This window comes from Rhinolophus sinicus, chromosome 3, assembly GCF_057876585.1.
Source record: "Rhinolophus sinicus isolate RSI-liver-muscle chromosome 3, RSI-T2T, whole genome shotgun sequence".
Taxonomy (NCBI): Eukaryota; Metazoa; Chordata; class Mammalia; order Chiroptera; family Rhinolophidae; genus Rhinolophus; species Rhinolophus sinicus.
Genome location: NC_142503.1, coordinates 123,628,049 through 123,645,853, shown reverse-complemented (window position 1 = coordinate 123,645,853; position 17,805 = coordinate 123,628,049). Strand labels below are relative to the sequence as shown.

Below are 17,805 nucleotides of genomic sequence, written 5' to 3'. Positions count from 1 at the left end.
AGGGATGAAATCCTTATAAGAACACTCAATCTGATCAAATATAGCAGCCAGAATCTATCAACACAATTAACAAAGGACTATAATCTATCTCCATATTGTACAGTATGTGCTGATTATAATCTGTATCAATTGTGCTGTTTCACTTAGGCTCATTTAGTATATGACAGAAGCATTTACTACACACTGTCTGTCCATGTGCTCACCCATATTTCAGAGTTCTCCTGCAGTTTGGCAGTGCCATTGGACTAGTTCTGGCCAACAGACTGTGCATAGAAATAATGTGTGTCCATTTTGGACTGAAGCGTTTAAATGCCATTATATAAAGTCCCCGCTCTCCCTTCACATGCTGTGGCAACAGTAGAATTCACCTATCGATTTGGCAAAGCCACAAGATTAAAACAGCTTAGATTTTTATGTCTAAGACTACATGTAGAAGGGAGCTGTCCCATGAAACTGCAGACTTTATATGAGAGAGAAATGAACTTTTATGTGTTCAGTCACAAAGATTTCAGTTTTGTTTTCTTAGCAGAGCATAGTCACCAGATAGAGAGACAAACGCAAACTAGCAGAAGCATAGAAAGAGATTTACGGTTAAGAAGGATATGCATAGATTGAAATTACAACTGCAAAGTCATCAGTCATAGAAGCAAAATATCGAAATAATTTCCAAATCAGTTATTGTTCTTCACACTTATTTCAAGGTTCATACAGGAAACTTTGAAGGGCTATGCATGGCCCATTCTACAAGCTTGCAGCTACCACCACACAATTTATGTTCATAGGTATGTAGATGTCATAAACAAGAAGTTCCTTTAATACTCTGGATCAGTCATGTCAAAATTATGGTGGCACTTTGCTAAAGAAAAGGGAAAAGAGAGGAAGACACTGGCAATTTCAGAAAGAAAAAACATTTATCCCAAGATAATGGCCACTCACTTCACATAAATCCTGTTTTCCTGAAGAAATTTACATAAAATATCTCAGATTTATAATGAAGATATCCACTTTCCTAATATCGGGCTTTCCTGTTAGATCCCCAGATAGAAATTTAAAGATTCCAAACTTGAATTCAAGAAATACCCTTTCCCATATATATCCCTCTTCTATATTTACACATGGATTGGGAATTAGCAGCATTCAATGTGATTCAGAGGTAACCTGGGAAACATAAATGGAAGAAAACCAATTAGTGCATTATATAACTATGAATTTTCTTATTTATTGTTTTTCCTAGCAAACTACAAAAGGATTTGTAGGTATTTTAATATTTCCTACAGAGCACTTAAACACTGAAATTAAAAACAAATTCATGTTAGGGTCAGCAATCATTTATTCTATCCTGAAATAGCTAGTCAACAATTATCCTTTACAACAGTTCCCTGTTATAAATCTTAATGACAAATTGTTTTATAATGCAATAAATGTGTAAGAACAAGTAAAGCTTTCTTTTAAATTTCCAAATGGATATTTGTTGTGCTATTTCTGTTACCTTCCATTTTTGATTCGGATCCAAATTTTCCAAATAGAATCATAATGATTTTTTTTTCTAATTTAAAAATTTAATATATTTTGGATAAGAGGAAAAAGAGAGATTATATCCCAAAGACTTCATTGGGACATAATCCCAATGAAGTATATCTTCATTTACTAACAGGTTTTATGTTATGATGAAAGTAATACTCTGTAAATTTGCAAATAAGTTGTAAGACAAATCAAATGACAAAGATCATGTTTTCTACCAATTTTGACCATTCCACATGACGATTTTTAACTTATTTTAATAATACGATGTCATGAATATTTTAGGAATTCCAATTTCAAGTCTTCGTGAAAAAAGCGTATTTTGAATGAAAAAAATAATCCTCCTAAAGCCTTTATTTCTACTGGTCCTTTTTCAAAAGTTTATAACATCAAAAGATTTTTGGCTCCAATAGACACATAGTTTTCTGCCAAGATCAGTTCTACAATCTGCAAGTGACAATTTTCTCCATATATAAAGAGGGCAGTACAAAATCACAATTTGTCTAATTAACATCATTCCCCAGTTTGGCTCTCAATATTGCTGCTATTAATTAGCACTGTGCTACCAATCACCAACTCCTACCACCTCTACAGGCTTTAATTATGCCAAGCCCCACCACTACCATCACTTCTAAGACTGAGTGTTTATCACAGGACCATAATTTCTCCCATCTCCCAAAGAGAAGACATTTCTTCTTAAGGAGAATAGGGCTTTCAATACGTTAAAATATATTACAGCCATTTTATTTGGCACTAAAAATAATAGCATTATCCTTTCAGAGTATATTTCCCTCAGATAATAGTTTCATCACATTCATGAGGTACTGAACAAGGAACAATGCATGTGCCACTATTTTGTCAAGTGCTCAGCTTTTCTCAACACCAACACCCAGAAGAAATCCCATGTTTTCCAAGAGTGCTCTTATTAAATAATGAAGGAGCATGCTTTCATCCTAATTTATTGCCTTTATGTTTAAGCAACTAGGTCCAACCCAAACTTCCTTCAAAACAAAACCACCTTGTTATTTTCTCCCAGTGATTAAAACTCAGTTGGCCTACCATAGTTATAAACAAGTCTTAATTAAGCCTTTGTTACCTATTCAACAAAATTTCAATTTAAGATATGTATGACTTATCCCAAATTTGGTCAACTTGCCAACATCATTACCACTTTCCAAATATGGAAGCCTTGTGTAGCTATTTTGGGCTCACTATTATGAACCCTGTCGCTTTTATGAGGATTCCATGAAATAGAAGTACATTTTAAGAAATGTTCATTAAGTTTGTAGTAAACACTATGAGGTGTGATCAAAACATACAGTGAATGTTTAATTTAAAAAAAAAATTATTACATAAAAGACACATTGCCATTAATCCTCCTCGCCTTGCTTTGAACACACTTATCCAATCATTCTTGCCACTTTCTGAGGCAGTTCTTGAAGTTCTCTGTCATGAGTGTCTTTAGTTGAGCTGTCATGGCTGCCTGGATGGAGGATGCAATAAAGACACTCACAAAAGAGGACTTCCAAAACTGCTTCAGAAAGTGGCAAGAACAATGGGATAAGTGTGTCCGAAGCAAGGGAGAGTATTTTAAGGGGGATTAATGGCAACGTGTCTTCTACTATAATAATTTTTTTTATTTAAACTTTCACCATAGTTTCTGATCACACCTCATAAATAGTAGCATCATTAATTATCACTAGTTATTATCCCAATTCTTTCTCCCATTGGTAGTGGGATTCCACATATTATAATTCTTATCTAAATTAATATCTAATTCCCCTAACTTATTCATGTTTGAAAAAACAAAAATTTACCTTTATTGATTTTATTTTAAGCTTTATTTTAAATATCAAATCTTAAATGAGCTAAGAAAATTATTTCTAAAATATACATTAAATATATAGTATTAGCTAAATTATCCTCAAATTTTCATTAAATTATATTATTTCTCTATTGTACTAGGTTAAGTGGTAGCCTCCCAAAAGATAAGTCGAACTGAAACCTGTGAAAGTGACCTTATTTGGAAAAAGCATTTTGCAGAAGTAATTAAGTTGAAGATCTTCAGAGGAGATCATCCTAGATTATACTAAGTCAGCCAGAAAAAGATTAATACTGTCTGATTTCAAATATATATGGACTCTAAAATAAATAAAAAATAAATAAATAAATAAATAAATAAATAAATAAATAAATAAATAAAACCAGAAAGCAAACAGAAAACTGAGCTCATGGATACAGAGAACAGATTGGTGGTTGCCTGAGGTAATGGGGTAGTGAGTGAGTGAAATGGGTGAAGGGAGTCAAAAGGTATAATTTTCCAGTTATAAAATAAATAAGTCATGGGGATATAATGTACATAATAGTGACTAGAGTTAGTAATACTCTATTGAACATTTAAAAGTAGCTAGGAGAGTGGATCTTAAAAGTTCTGTACAAAAGAAGAAAAATTTTTATAACTGTATGGTGACTAATTTAATTGGACTATTGCAGTGATTATTTTTCAATATATACAAATATCAAATCATTATGTTACACATAACACAACTAATATAATGCTGTATGTCAATTATACCTCAATTTTAAAAAAAATTAAGAAAATAAATAATAATTCCACGCATGTACACTCTTTATTTCTCAATATTTTTCCGTTCTCAGTCAATTAACCTAAAAATAGCTTCCTTCTCTAGGTTCCTCCCACCTCCATTTTTTTCTCAACTGTTTCTTCTCCAAACAATTCAATTCAGGCTAAAAGAATTTTAGCAATCCAAATTAACCAAAATTCTATTAGGGCTATATAATGGGCTGAATTTTATATTCCCTGCCCCCAAAATTTATCTGTCTTTATAAAAGAGGGTATCTGAGCACATGGAGAGACAACAGGGATTTCCATGTGCAGGGCAAAGGCTGTGTTAGGACACAGTGAGAAGGCATCAATCTAAAAGCCAAAAAGAAAGGTCTCAGAAGAAATCAAGCCTTGATCTTGGATTGTGTGGCTCTAGAACTGTGAGAAAATTAATTTCTGTTGTATAAGCCACTCAACCTATAATATTTTGTTATGGTAGCCCTAGCATATTACATAGTATAGGACAGAAGAGTTCTAGCAATCCACATGTTTTAAGGAATATGACAATTATAAGTTAGGAAATGACATAATATGCTGTTAAAAATACTTCAACTGAGTAAATTTGAAGATTTAATTGGCTTTATTAAGTAATTCAAGACTCAGATAGCATTCCATCTAGCACCTGGAAGGGCTCTCCAAGGAGTTGCACAAAATGGAAGGTTGTTATACGAAGAAGAGTGGGACAAGGGCTATTAACAAAGGAGAAGGAAGGATTATTTTTAGACCAGGTCATCTTTTTTTGCTGTGGAAGAGAATGGCAAAGGTTTTATCATGCAGATTGATTGCTTCTTCTCTCTGGGAGGAGGGGGAGACTGAGAGGGCCCACTTGACAGATTACTTAATTGGTGTTGACCAGAAAATTCCAGACTAGCTGATTATGATTATATTTCTGGAAGTGGTTGAAAGAGAAATAGGTCAGGTATTAAATCTAGGTTTGGTATCATGGGCCATTTTGGGCTTGGGGTTTTTCTCTTTAACAATATTCGTAAAGAAACCATAACTGTCTTCAGTACATAAAGTCTATAAAAATCCCAGAAATTCCTTTCAGAAGCTATATAGATTTCTCCACTTAATTTAAATGTAAAGTAAATAAGAAATGATTCCTTATTAGAGCTTAGTTTTCAGTTTTAATGTATACTTCTGCAACTGAATTATTTTCACCTATTTTCTATTTGACCAGATTTAAGCTACATTATGGACTAAATTATTTTCTGAATTGAGCTGAAAGACAGTATCTCAATTATAACACTGTTTATTTGAAAAAAAGTATATTGTAAGTTTCAAACAACCCATTTAACATCAGATTTTCAGAATATTACCAAATGTAATTTGGGAACTAACTTATACCTTAGTGTGCATAAAACATGCATATAAACTTACTCCATATACTAGTATATTAACTGTATTAATATACTTATATTAATATTAATCGTGTATAACATGTGACCAAATTTTTTTATTAGAAGGATCCTATAGATCTCCCTTTATATTGACACACACCTTAAATCAGTACTGCTAAGAATACAGTTCTGTTGAAAACTATATTTAGATGAATTATACTTTGCTATTAGTTTTTACTATTATCCTTTGCCTTTTACCAGTAGTAATATTATTCTCTGACATTTATTTCTCACTCTTTCATCTTCTACCACAGCCCATGAATTGATTGTTGGGATTTGTTGCTAAGATAATTACTGATAACACCTGAGGGCTGAGTGTACTTCTTCCTATTTAATGCCTGGATATGTGTTTTGTTTCATGGTTTGTCTGTGGCATCATTAAATACCTGAATTGTCCTCAAAAGGAAGTTGTTATTGGCATTAGTTATTGAGCACTAAATTAACCTGGGTGCCATATGAACATATTACTCCAATTGCTCAGAAATTTACAAGGTAAAACCAATTCTACTTCAAATAATGGAGAAAAAAATATTCTCTATATATTCTTAAAATCTGTCCTTATTCATACATTTTTACAAAAGCCTCCTCCTTACTTTCTCAGGAGTTATTAATCCTGAGAAATCAAAGGGCAGAACATCAAGCAATCAAAACATGGAAAGGATATGTTCTTATTTCTTCTACCTGTGATTGTTATTTTAATAGACACCTACTACTTTTGCCTCTTTCCTGGAATGCAGTCAGATTTCACTTCTCTGCTGTCACCATGTTGTGTTTTTGAAAGCCACATATTGATTTAATTTCCATGCACTATAGTTTTCAATAGTAGTGGAACTCTTCATTTATCCTCCATATTTTACATTAACACATTTACATCTATAGAAAATGGAACTGCAGCAATGGTAATGATAACTGTCTCTGCATTATCTCAAAAGCATACTTGTGTAACTAAGAACAGTAGAAAAATTATGTTCAGATTATTGACATTTCAGCATACAGAATGCAAGACTGCCATTATTTACAAGTGGTTTATTACTTTCTTTTCTGAATAAATGTGGAGAACTTTGTTAATTATATACTGCAAATGTGGAAAAGAGATTCTTATACCTTTGAATGCAACTTTTTTCACATAATTATCTTGAAAGTAAGATAAGCATCTTTATACTTCTTCAGCTATAGTAAATGCATATTCGATAACATATTTTATATACCCTAAGTACATTCATTAAGTTTTTAAAACTTTATCATCAGAAATTTGTAGGACTTGCACAAGTATAGAGGTTCAAATGTGGCAAAGTTTCACTATAACTTTTTCTCAGACTATGCCTCAAATACAACAGATAGTCATAAAGAGACTGCAATACACAAAGCAATAGGACTTTAAAGCACTTGGAGGTAATTAAAACATCATCTGTGTTCTCTGTGGCAGTAATACTGACACTTGCTGCCTCTATGAAAAAGTATGCATCCCACAAGTAACAGGAAAAAGATACTTTGCATTTTAAGATAAATCAAAAATAACAAGTAAACTAACTAGTTCCTCAAAATAAATGGGATTGTCACCACTGCCTATAAGAAACTGACTCCCAATGAGAATAACCACATCCCTGACTTCGTAATGCTGGCATCTGAAGACATATAATTATCTATGTAGAAATGATAATCATATGATAAATTTGTTTTATATTCCACCATAAACAACCTAATAAAACTTGGTAATTCTGGTAATTGTGTGGGGTTTTCTTCTCTTTAAATGCTTGTCGTGCTTTTCACTTGGTGAGCTGGTTCTTCTAAAGTCTGAATCCGAAGTTGAATTCCAAAGTAACCTTCCTCTATACAGAATTGTTGACAGTCCCAAGTATGCCAGAAACTCAGAATTATTATTCCCTGTATAACAATGTAGCATGGTAATGTGTTCATAGGAGCCATGCAGTAAATATGTGTGAAATTGACAGGACAGCTTTCAAGTGTGTAAAGAAAACAAATAGTACAAACAAAATAACTTAATATTTAACACAAAAGGCTTAAAAAATTAAATAAGCCAAGAGGAAAAACTTGATGAGATTTTAAAATATATACTAAAGTAATTAGAATGGAATAAAGCAATAAAACTGGAAAATAAAAATCAGGATCTTATGTTTTTCAGAAATCCATAAAAGACACAAACATCTGTCAAATCTGATGAAGAAAGATAAGGGAGAAGGTAAATACACAACTACAGAAATGGAGATATTTTTAAAATTGTAATGATAATGTGATAAATTTTAACTGAAATTCTATGCCAATATTTGAAAAGAGATGCTTTTAAGGATAAAATTCAAGTGACTAAAATATCAAAAAAGAGAAAAATTTACATAAGTGTAATTGAAGAATTTCTAAAATATACAGCCCCTTAAAGTGAACCAGGTATAGGTGGTTTTACAGGTGAATTGCATGAGTTTATCAAGGAAAGGAAATGCATTATGGGAAAAGATTATAGGAGAAACGTTACACAGTTGTGGACACAGATGCTGAAAATACATTTTACAAACTTAACAGGTAGTATTAATATTTAAAATATCTTTAACAAATCAGGGGTAGAATGAAATTGCCTTACTATTTTTAAAATATATAAAAGTAAAGAATAAGCATTGGTCTTAAAACACATGAGGGTTTCTATCTAAAGAATCAACATCAGCAGGCCATAATCAATACTATTCAAAGTTTTCTTGAAGACCTAGTTGATGTAGAAATAACAGCTTAAATAAGAAGTATTTTTATAATGTAGGAGAGAAAGTTTCAATAATCATTATTTGTGGATTTTTTAGTTTCTGCCAAAAGAATCAAGCAGGAAAGTAAAGTAGTCATTTATGAGAAAACTATAAATAAATAACTTTAGTGTATTTTCTAAACACTGAAAACAACCATTTATAGAATAGAATTATGGTAGACACTGCTAGTGCTCCTCCCAGGTTTCATCAAGGTTTGCTGTTCCAGTACATGCTGGAGACTTCCAAATGCCCATCTATAACATAGCCTGAAAGGCCGGGAGAATCATACTGCTGAAACTCAGAAAATGATGGATGGCATTTGGAATGTAAATAACCTAGCTTCCACACTCCTCTAGTGCGGTAGCTCTGAGGTATATTATGTACCGGTTCCCAGAATTCTCAGCAGAATTGATTCTGAGCTGCCCACAGTGGTAACCTGCTTCATGCCACACCCTTTATTAGTTTCCACTCCTTCCCTCTCTCATTTCCTCTCTTTGCTATCACTGCTTCCTGGGATCAATTCCCAAATAACCTATTTACATGCAGATTCCTATTTCTTATTTTGTTGTCTAATTTTGGGAAAACCCAGTCTAAGACCCTTAATACCAGACAGCTGGATCCTGTGAATGGAATTCTGGAAATTGAATTCCAATTCCACTGCACTCGTCAGGTGGTTACAAGGATTCCATTGCCAACAGAAAGCTGGGTGGTGGTGACTGATGGTGAGTTATAGAATTAATATTCCTAAAAGTTACACTTATGTTGAATTTGAATGAGATACAAGATGAGAGCAATGGTATTTATAATGATTGTGAAATTGACTGGCTGTTATTAACTGTGATGGAAATGCAGAAAGAAGAAAATGACAAGCTCAGATCAGCTATTCATCAACTCAGGACACAGTGTGCAAGTCTAACGGCCTTCATGCCAGCACTTAAAGAGACCCTTATCTCCTATAGCCAGAAAGCTGACAGTGCTGAAAATCCAACCTAAGAATTGATTGTAGTTACAAAGAATTCAGAGCTAAAGCAAGTGTCCTAGGCGAAAGTCCGGGCCCTGGCAGAGAAAGAGAGGAAAGAGCTAATAAAAAGGAGTGAGACTCTGAGAACCAAGGTGGAAATAGTTAGGTGTATGTACTTGAGAACCTTGAGCACCTTGCCTTGGACTGTATAATCAAGAAGTGGCTCTTCCTCTTGGCTGGAGGAAAGTGGCCTCACCTTGGCTGAGGATGTCTGGAAAGATTATGCTCTCCTCTCTCAAAATATGCCCTACCTTCCCCACTTCGCTTCTGGCCAGTAACTAGGGACATGTCTCAGCATGACCAAAAGATGAAGTACTGTCCCTGCTGTAGAAAGAAAGGGATTCTTTCCAAAAATCTGAAGGGCATGGCTAAAAAATATTACCAGAAACTGAGATAACATCGCTGGAAATCGATCTGAAGAGTCCTGCAAAAAGTGAGGGGGAGAACATAGACAGGGTTTATTAATATGTTGGCACTGTCCTGTGAACTCAGATAAATGTCCAGGCAAACACAGCTGAAGCAGATCCCAATACACAGCTGGGATAGCTTCTTGATGCTTGGGGGGGAAAATGACTAAGGATATATGAAGTTTAGATGCTAAAGCTGTCTTGGCAACATACTGCAGAATGATAAAAAGGCTCAGAGAGGTGGACATTTGGAAGTGAATGTAATATATAAAACCAGATAATCCACCAGCAGACTACATTCCCAGAACAGCCCAAAAGACACTTTTCATTAAAACTATAAGAAATGTGCTAGAGAAGAGAAATTCATGGGTGTAGCTGTCCTTGTATGCCAGTATTAATTATAGGGGTGTCTGCTATGAAACTGGGCTCTGTAGAGTCAAAAAGAATATAGGATTTTGGAAAAGCAGAGGCAAGGTAACAACATTTAATCATCTAAAGCAAGGTGGCCAAAAATAATGTTGGAAGACATACACTACCCAGTTTCCAGACTTACTATAAAGCTGCAAAATCAAGACAGGATGGTATTGAAGAAAGGATATTCATTTAAATCAGTGGAATAGAATAGAGAGTCAGAAACAGACCCATGCATATATAGCCCACTGATTTTTTTACTAAATTACAAATGCTATCCTAGAAAGAAATGATAATCTTTTCAACAAAGAATATGGAAAAACTTGATAGCCATATGACAAAGAATATACTTCAATCCCTACCTCACACAATGTACAAAAGTTATTGGTTCATAGTTGTAATAGTAAAATTTAAAACATCTATAAGAAAATATAAGATAAAATCTTTGACCTTGGGTTAGGCATATATTTCTTAGCTATGATACCCAGAGCACTGTCCTTATAAAACAAAAAAAGACACATTTAACTCACACAAAATTAGAACTTTCGTTCTTTGAAAAGTTAAGAACTTTCGTTCTTTGAAGGATAAACCTTTAAATGAGAGAAAATATCTGTAAATCCCTTATCTGATAAAAAATTGTATATCTTGGATATATAAGGAATTCTCAAAAGCAAGTAACAAATCATGAACAAATCAATATTTTTTTAAATGAGCAAAAGATTTGAACAAACAGACAGCAAACAAGCACAAGAAAAATGTTCAATATCAGTCATCAGGGAAATGCATATTAAACCCATACCTACACACCTATTAGAATGAGAAAAAGAAAAAATACTAACAATACTAAGTGCTAACAACTGGAATTATCATACATTGCTGGTGAAAATGCAAAATTGTACAGCCACTCTGAAAGATTGCTTGTCAACGTCTTAGAAAGTTAAAAGTCTTATAAAGTTAAACATACACTTGCTATATGATCCAGCAACCCCATGTTCTATCCTAGAGATGTGAAAATTAGCCCTCACATAAAACCTGTACATGAATGTTTATAACAGTTCTATTCAAAATTGCCTCTAAACAAGTAAATGCTTCTCAAACAGGAAACAGATAAACTACAGTACATCCACATAATGGCATACCGCTGAGCAACAAAAGGGAACAAATCAGTGATACTTGCAGCAATATGGATACATCTCACATGCAGTATGCTAAGTGAAAGAAGACAGAGTCAAAAAGGCTGCATACCTTGATAAGACATTCTGGAAAAGACAAAACTATAGGGACAGTAAATTAGTCAGTAGTTACCAGAGGCTGGGATTAGCAGTGAGGCTGATTGAAAGAGTTTGGGAGTATTTGTCCACACAAAAACCTGCATATGGATGTTTATAGACACTCCATTCATACTTGCCAAAACTTGGAAGCAACCAACATGTCCTTCAGTAAGTGACTAGATAAATAAACTGTGGCACATCCAGAAAATGGAATATTACTCAGTACAAAAAAAGAAAAAAGAGCTATCAAGCCATGAAAAGACATGCGGGAACCTTAGAAAGCACACTGCAAAGTGAAAGAAGCCTATATGAAAAGGCTACATACTGTGTTTCCCTGAAAATAAGACCGGGTCTTACATTAATTTTTGCTCCAAAAGATGCATTAAGGCTTATGTTCAGGGGATGCCATCCTGAAAAATCATGCTAGGACTTATTTTCCAGTTAGGTTTTATTTTTGGGAAAACACAGTACTGTGTGGTTCCAACTAAATGACATTCTGAAAAAGGCAAGTTTATGAAAATAGTAAAAGGTTCAGAGATTCCCAGAAGTTCGAGGGAGAGGAGGCATAGCACATAGGATTCTTAGGGCAGTGAAACTATACATGCCATTATACATTTGTCAAGAAGCAAGAATGTGCAAGACCAAGAGTTCAACTTAAGGAAACCTATGGACTTCTGGTGGTAGTGATATGTTGCTATAGGTTTATCAATTATAAAAATGTACTACTCTGCTGTGAGATGTTAATAATGGGGGAGGCTATGGGTGTGAGAGCATATGAAACTCTTTTGCTCAATTTTGCTGTGAATCTAAACTGCTCTGAAACCTAAAGTCTATTGTAATTTTTTTTAAAGTGACAGCTAAATGAAACACATAACTTGGACTGACTCTTTTTAGTATTGGCATTGGCAAAAAAATAATTGACACTACAAATTAGATAGTAGTGATGTTTCAGTGTTAATATTCTGATTTTGATCTGATTTTGATCAACTGTGATTAGATGGGATCTTTACAACATCACTGTAGAGATTACACATTAAAGCATTTGGAGATGATGAGGCATCATGTGATAACTCACTTTCATAGGGATCAAATAAAAAGTTATTTATACTGATCTTGCCATATTTTCATACATTTGGAATTATTTCAAAATAAAAGTTATCTTTAGCATTTAAAAAAGGAGAAAACTAAATATTTCTTAAGATAACATTAATAATATTCTATAGGTAGCAGTTAAAATATAAGGGGGACATGAACTAAAAAAAAATCTTCAAAAGAAAAGATTATTTTTTCTTTAAATCATTAAAAAAATAGTACTTACAATAGTGTAATTTTTAAGTAGGATGTTACATTCTTGGTGTTTCTTTTACTATGATTGATGATCTGACTACATATTACATAGATTATTTTGTATGTATCAGATGTTTTATTGAAAAATTACTGAAGATATGAACCCCTAAAGTATGTACTGAATTATGTAAATATAAGAATGCAGAATCCCAAACAAAATTAATTAGCAGCATTCTCCAACAAAACACAATTAATGATTTCAACTTTAAAACCACTTCAAGTTTCTCTAGTTTTTAATGAGTTGGTTATTTTGGACCTTATAAAGCTATAATTCCTTCAAAAGGGGAAAACAAATATATTAGATGAAGGGTTTTCAAGTACAATTTTTTAAAAAGCTAATTACCAAAGACTTCTGAAAAACGACAAAAGATATATTCAGCAAATAAATATTATCAGTGTGTAACAGCCAATATGAAGTTTAAGTACATGCACAAAAGAACACATTTTAGTATTAGAAGAACACAATTTTTAAAAGAATTTGATATTTCCCAAAGAAGCAAAATAGGTTTCATAAAACAGCAGAACTTTGTTGAATTGCCCCATATTTGTTTGATGGTGTAGTATTGATTTTAATCACCGGAATGTGAACATAATAAGAACTATTTAGCTTACTCTTGTGTCTCCAGAACCTAGAACGATACCTGATCAGATGCTCAAAAACAGTTTTTGATTGAATTAATAAATGAATCACATCTGGAGATGATGCACTGTAATCTTTTTAATGCTTAGGGCATCTAAATAGTTGTAATTTAGCCGCAGGCCCCAAAATATATTGTGCCATATTTCAAACCTCAATTTTATAAAATTGAAAAGGTCCTTTTTTACATTTACAAAATTAACAGAGTCATGTAAGTGAAAAATAATTTTACTTCTCATGGCCACAATTCAAAAGCCTTTTGAATTTGGTTAATTTAAAAAGTAAGCATTAGCACATATAGAAAGAGGAAACAGAAAGGCTTTAAGTTATGTTGATTCTTGTGATGGATCAAACATGGCATGACAATCTTTGAGAGAAAAAAAATGAAGTTACAGGTGCTGCAGCAATAGTGGATTGTGGGAAGAGTGGAGAAGGACAAAGAGGCAGGACATTTTTAATCACAGCCTTTAATTTAAACCAGAAATTTCTGCTAAGAATTCCTTTGATAATTGCTTCTAATTTTTCTATCATTTGCCTTTATGTTTTTAGCTATGTTCATTATGGGGAAGATTTTAAACTTAAAATAATTGCACATACTAAATTCTCTATTGCCTCAATTTTTATTTCATTACGTTCCTTTAATATTATAACAAACAATGTATTCCAATCCATTCAGATATTAAGGTTTGACTAGTCAAATACAACTTTAGAAACCTTAGATTCTATTATTTTTGTATTCTGTTTTAATGCATTGTATAGTTTTTATTGTTTTAATTACCAGTTTTCAGATCTAATTAATTCTACAAGCTCAATAGCTTGTTAAAAATGCCCTGAGACAGTAAATAGTGAAGATGTATGCCATATATATATATATGGTGCCAAAAAATGTATACACATTTTAAGAAAGGAAAAAACTATTAAAATTGTAATACTTGATACATACCAACAGCAAAAGATGAATACAAGTCATATGTATATATTTTTGGCACCCCCGGTATATATATAATATATATTACACACACACACACACACACACAATGGTTTGATTATTTTAAGTAATTAGTTGCTAATTGCTTAAAATGAGTAAATTTATTCAAAACAGTTAAATGCTGTGTGAATTTTTAAAACTACAATTTTAAAGTGAAAATACTGGGAGCTCCGTATCATGCTACTCCTTCCTAAAAATATTCAAAAACAAGCAATGTACTTTATATTGTATCCATAAAGATTGTAATCCAGTGTCTAGTCTTAAGGAATCACACCTAATTTCTAGGTAGTTTATTGATATTGGCTATCTGCTGTATTAGGATGTAAGTTCAGTCTAAATTAAAAATGGCATATACAAGATAGACATAAGTTTCTAGGCTGATACATCAGATCATCTGTTTAAAGTCACCAGGTGTCCGGGCTTTTTCTTGTTATTTCTCCCACCCAAAAAGTGTCACACTTTTAGTTTAAAAGCATAACTTGGAAGTTGCACATATCACTTCCACTCACATGTCAGGGGAAGACCTTGATCATACAGCTACTGTGAACCTAGCTGAAAGGGAGCTGCCAAGCAGTCTTTATTCTGAGCAACTGTGGCCCAACTGAAACTTGTGACGATAAGTAGCTATCTCTGCCCTAAGAAGTGAATAATATAAGAGCTCACAATTTTGTAAAATTACTTTCCATTTAAAATTTTCAATTTGCAGCTGTATAATTAAGAATTGACAGCCTTGCTTTTTTCATGAAGATGTTGCCTAAAGCGAAGCAGGAAGTCCCACCCCTCCCAAAGTCGAAGCCAAAGCACAGGCTTTGAAGGCAAAGAAAGCAGCGCTGAAAGGTGTCCACAGCCACACAAAAAAGAAGATTCACACGTCACCCACCTTCTGAAGGCCCAAGACCGTGCGGCTCCAAAGGCAGCCCACTTATCCACAGAGGAGCGCCCCCAGGAGAAACAAGCTTGGCCACTGCGCCGTCATCAAATTCCCCCTGACGACTGAGTCAGCCATGAAGAAGGTGGAAGACAACACACTTGTGTTCACTGTGGATGTCAAGGTCAACAAGCACCAGGTCAAACGGGCTGTGAAGAAGCTCCATGACGTGGACGGCACAAGGTCAGCACCCCGGTCAGGCCTGATGGAGAGAAGCAGGCATATGTTCCCCTGGCTCCTGACTATGACGCTTCAGATGTTGACAACAAAATTGGGAGCATCTAAACTGAGTCCAGCTGGCTAATTCTACACATATTTTTTCACTTTAAAAAATTAAGACTTTAGAGCCTCTAAATGATCATAACTGAATTCCAAAGAGGAAGTACCCTGTTTCCCTGAAAAAAAGACCTAGCCAGACTATCAGCTCTAATGTGCCTTTTGGAGCAAAAATTAATATAAGACCTAATATTATATTATGTTATGTTTATTATATATTATATTATATTATATTATATTATATTATATTATATTATATTATATTATATTATATTATATTATATTATATTATATTATATTATATTATATTATATTAAAGACCCAGTCTTATATTATAATAAAATAAGACTGGGTCTTATATTAATTTTTGCTCCAAAAGACGCATTAGAGCTGATTGTCCGGCTAGGTCTTATTTTCAGGGGAAAATGGTAATAGAGAATATTTGACATTTTTTCAATATGGCTTTAAATATAGTACAATGCGATAGTAGTTCAATGGAGTAAGACTTTACTAGAACATTCCATGCACAAAAATTAATAAAATATAGTGATATGGATCTATTTTTTTACATTGCTTCTTGGTGTTGGGCACTGATGTTCACTCAACATCCTCTGTTCCTCTCTGCTGCTCTCCTCTTTCCTAAATAATCCCAATTTAATTCAAATATTCATATAGAGATTCTCTCTCTCTCTCTCTCTCTCTCTCTCTCTCTCTCTGTCTCTCTCTCTTTCACACACACACACACACACACACACACACACACAAACAAAAAAACTTATAGCAACCACCTCACAATCATAATGGAAACCAGCCTGTGTGTGAGGCTGATATTATCGGCAGCAGAGAAAAGTTGAAAGAACTTCAATCCTTGATGACAAGTTTGAGCTGCTGAATCAATCCACCTTGATGCCATCCCTTGAAGGTAATAAATTTTCTTACTTTTAAACTGGCTTACGTCCATTTTTCAATCGCTTGTTTCACAAAGTATCCTAACTGATATGTATTCCTAAATAACACTCTACACTACTTACAAAAACATTGAGCAATATGATTTTTAGAGTTCAGAAAGGCTATTTATAACTATGCAAAGCAAAATTTTTACAAAAGTATCAAATTTTCATGAAACAATTTAATATATATCCTGAGTGAGTTTGGATAGGACTAAAATGATACAACTTAAGTATCAGATAGATCAAATCAAAATATTTTAATTTTTAAAGCATTGATTTCAATAAAAATTCACTGGACTCTGTGTAATTTCTCATCTAATATTGTATCAAGGTGACCCTCTGAGGTTCAACTGAGTACAGAAATACAGCCATTAAATAAATGACAGATGCCTATTTGTCCAGCATTAGGAAACTGTTTCCCTGCTAAGATGTGTCTACAGACATACTTTCTTAAGGCTTTTTGGTCGTTGTTGTTGTTTTGTATTATTACGCTTATCTTTTCCACAAGAAGAATCCTGGAAGTTTATATCTTTCCAGAGACCAGAAGTGAGTGCTGCATTAGTCAATGGAAATTCAATATTCTCACTTTGCACTGGAAATTGTCTTAAAGTGTCTTAGAATAGTTTGCTTCCATTGCAAACAAGCATTTATTTCCCTGACTGAAAGAAGAAACTATTGTATACTTTTTGACTGTTTTTTTCCTTACCCTTCTTTCTTTTATGTTATTACTATTCATGACTTATTTACAGTCTATTACACTTTGTATCACAAGACACATCATTATAATTGCCAGTCCCATTTTTTTAAGGTTTTGAAAGATAGTGAAAGAGATGTATGTTTGAGACATCTGAACAAGAAGTAAAGTAATATTAACACGTGATTGAATATCAGCTGTTTGAGTAAAACAGATGATCCAATGATTTCTAAATGGAACACATTCTGGGCTGAGATAATGCTACCAGAACTGAAAAAGGCCTCCTGAAAAAAATAAAAAAAGGCACATATAGGCTACTTATATCTTCATAGAGAACATAGTACTTCTCAGCTCATAACAATTCATCAGAAATTGATTCCCTATATATTAAAAGCAAAAGATAGAAAGCATTGATATATTCTGGCACATGTGCTAGAAAATCATATAATTGAATTGCAGTCTCAGATTAAAACAAAAGAAAAATTCGATGTTACAGCTTTTCCATTTTACAAAGGGTAAATAAATAGAAATTGCAGATGTCAATGAAAGAGAAAATGATGCATTTTTTTAACACAAGGAAA

At 33.3% G+C, this 17,805-nt stretch overlaps 1 long non-coding RNA gene and 1 pseudogene across 1 annotated transcript in view; one reads left to right on the top strand and one right to left on the bottom strand.

Annotated features, from left to right (window-relative positions):
• The window catches only part of LOC141570618 (uncharacterized), a 424,578-nt gene that overhangs the window by 364,914 nt on the left and 41,859 nt on the right, over window positions 1-17,805 (bottom strand). The gene's annotated exons all lie outside the window — the stretch shown is intronic.
• On the top strand, window positions 15,124-15,589 carry LOC109455344 (large ribosomal subunit protein uL23 pseudogene; annotated as a pseudogene).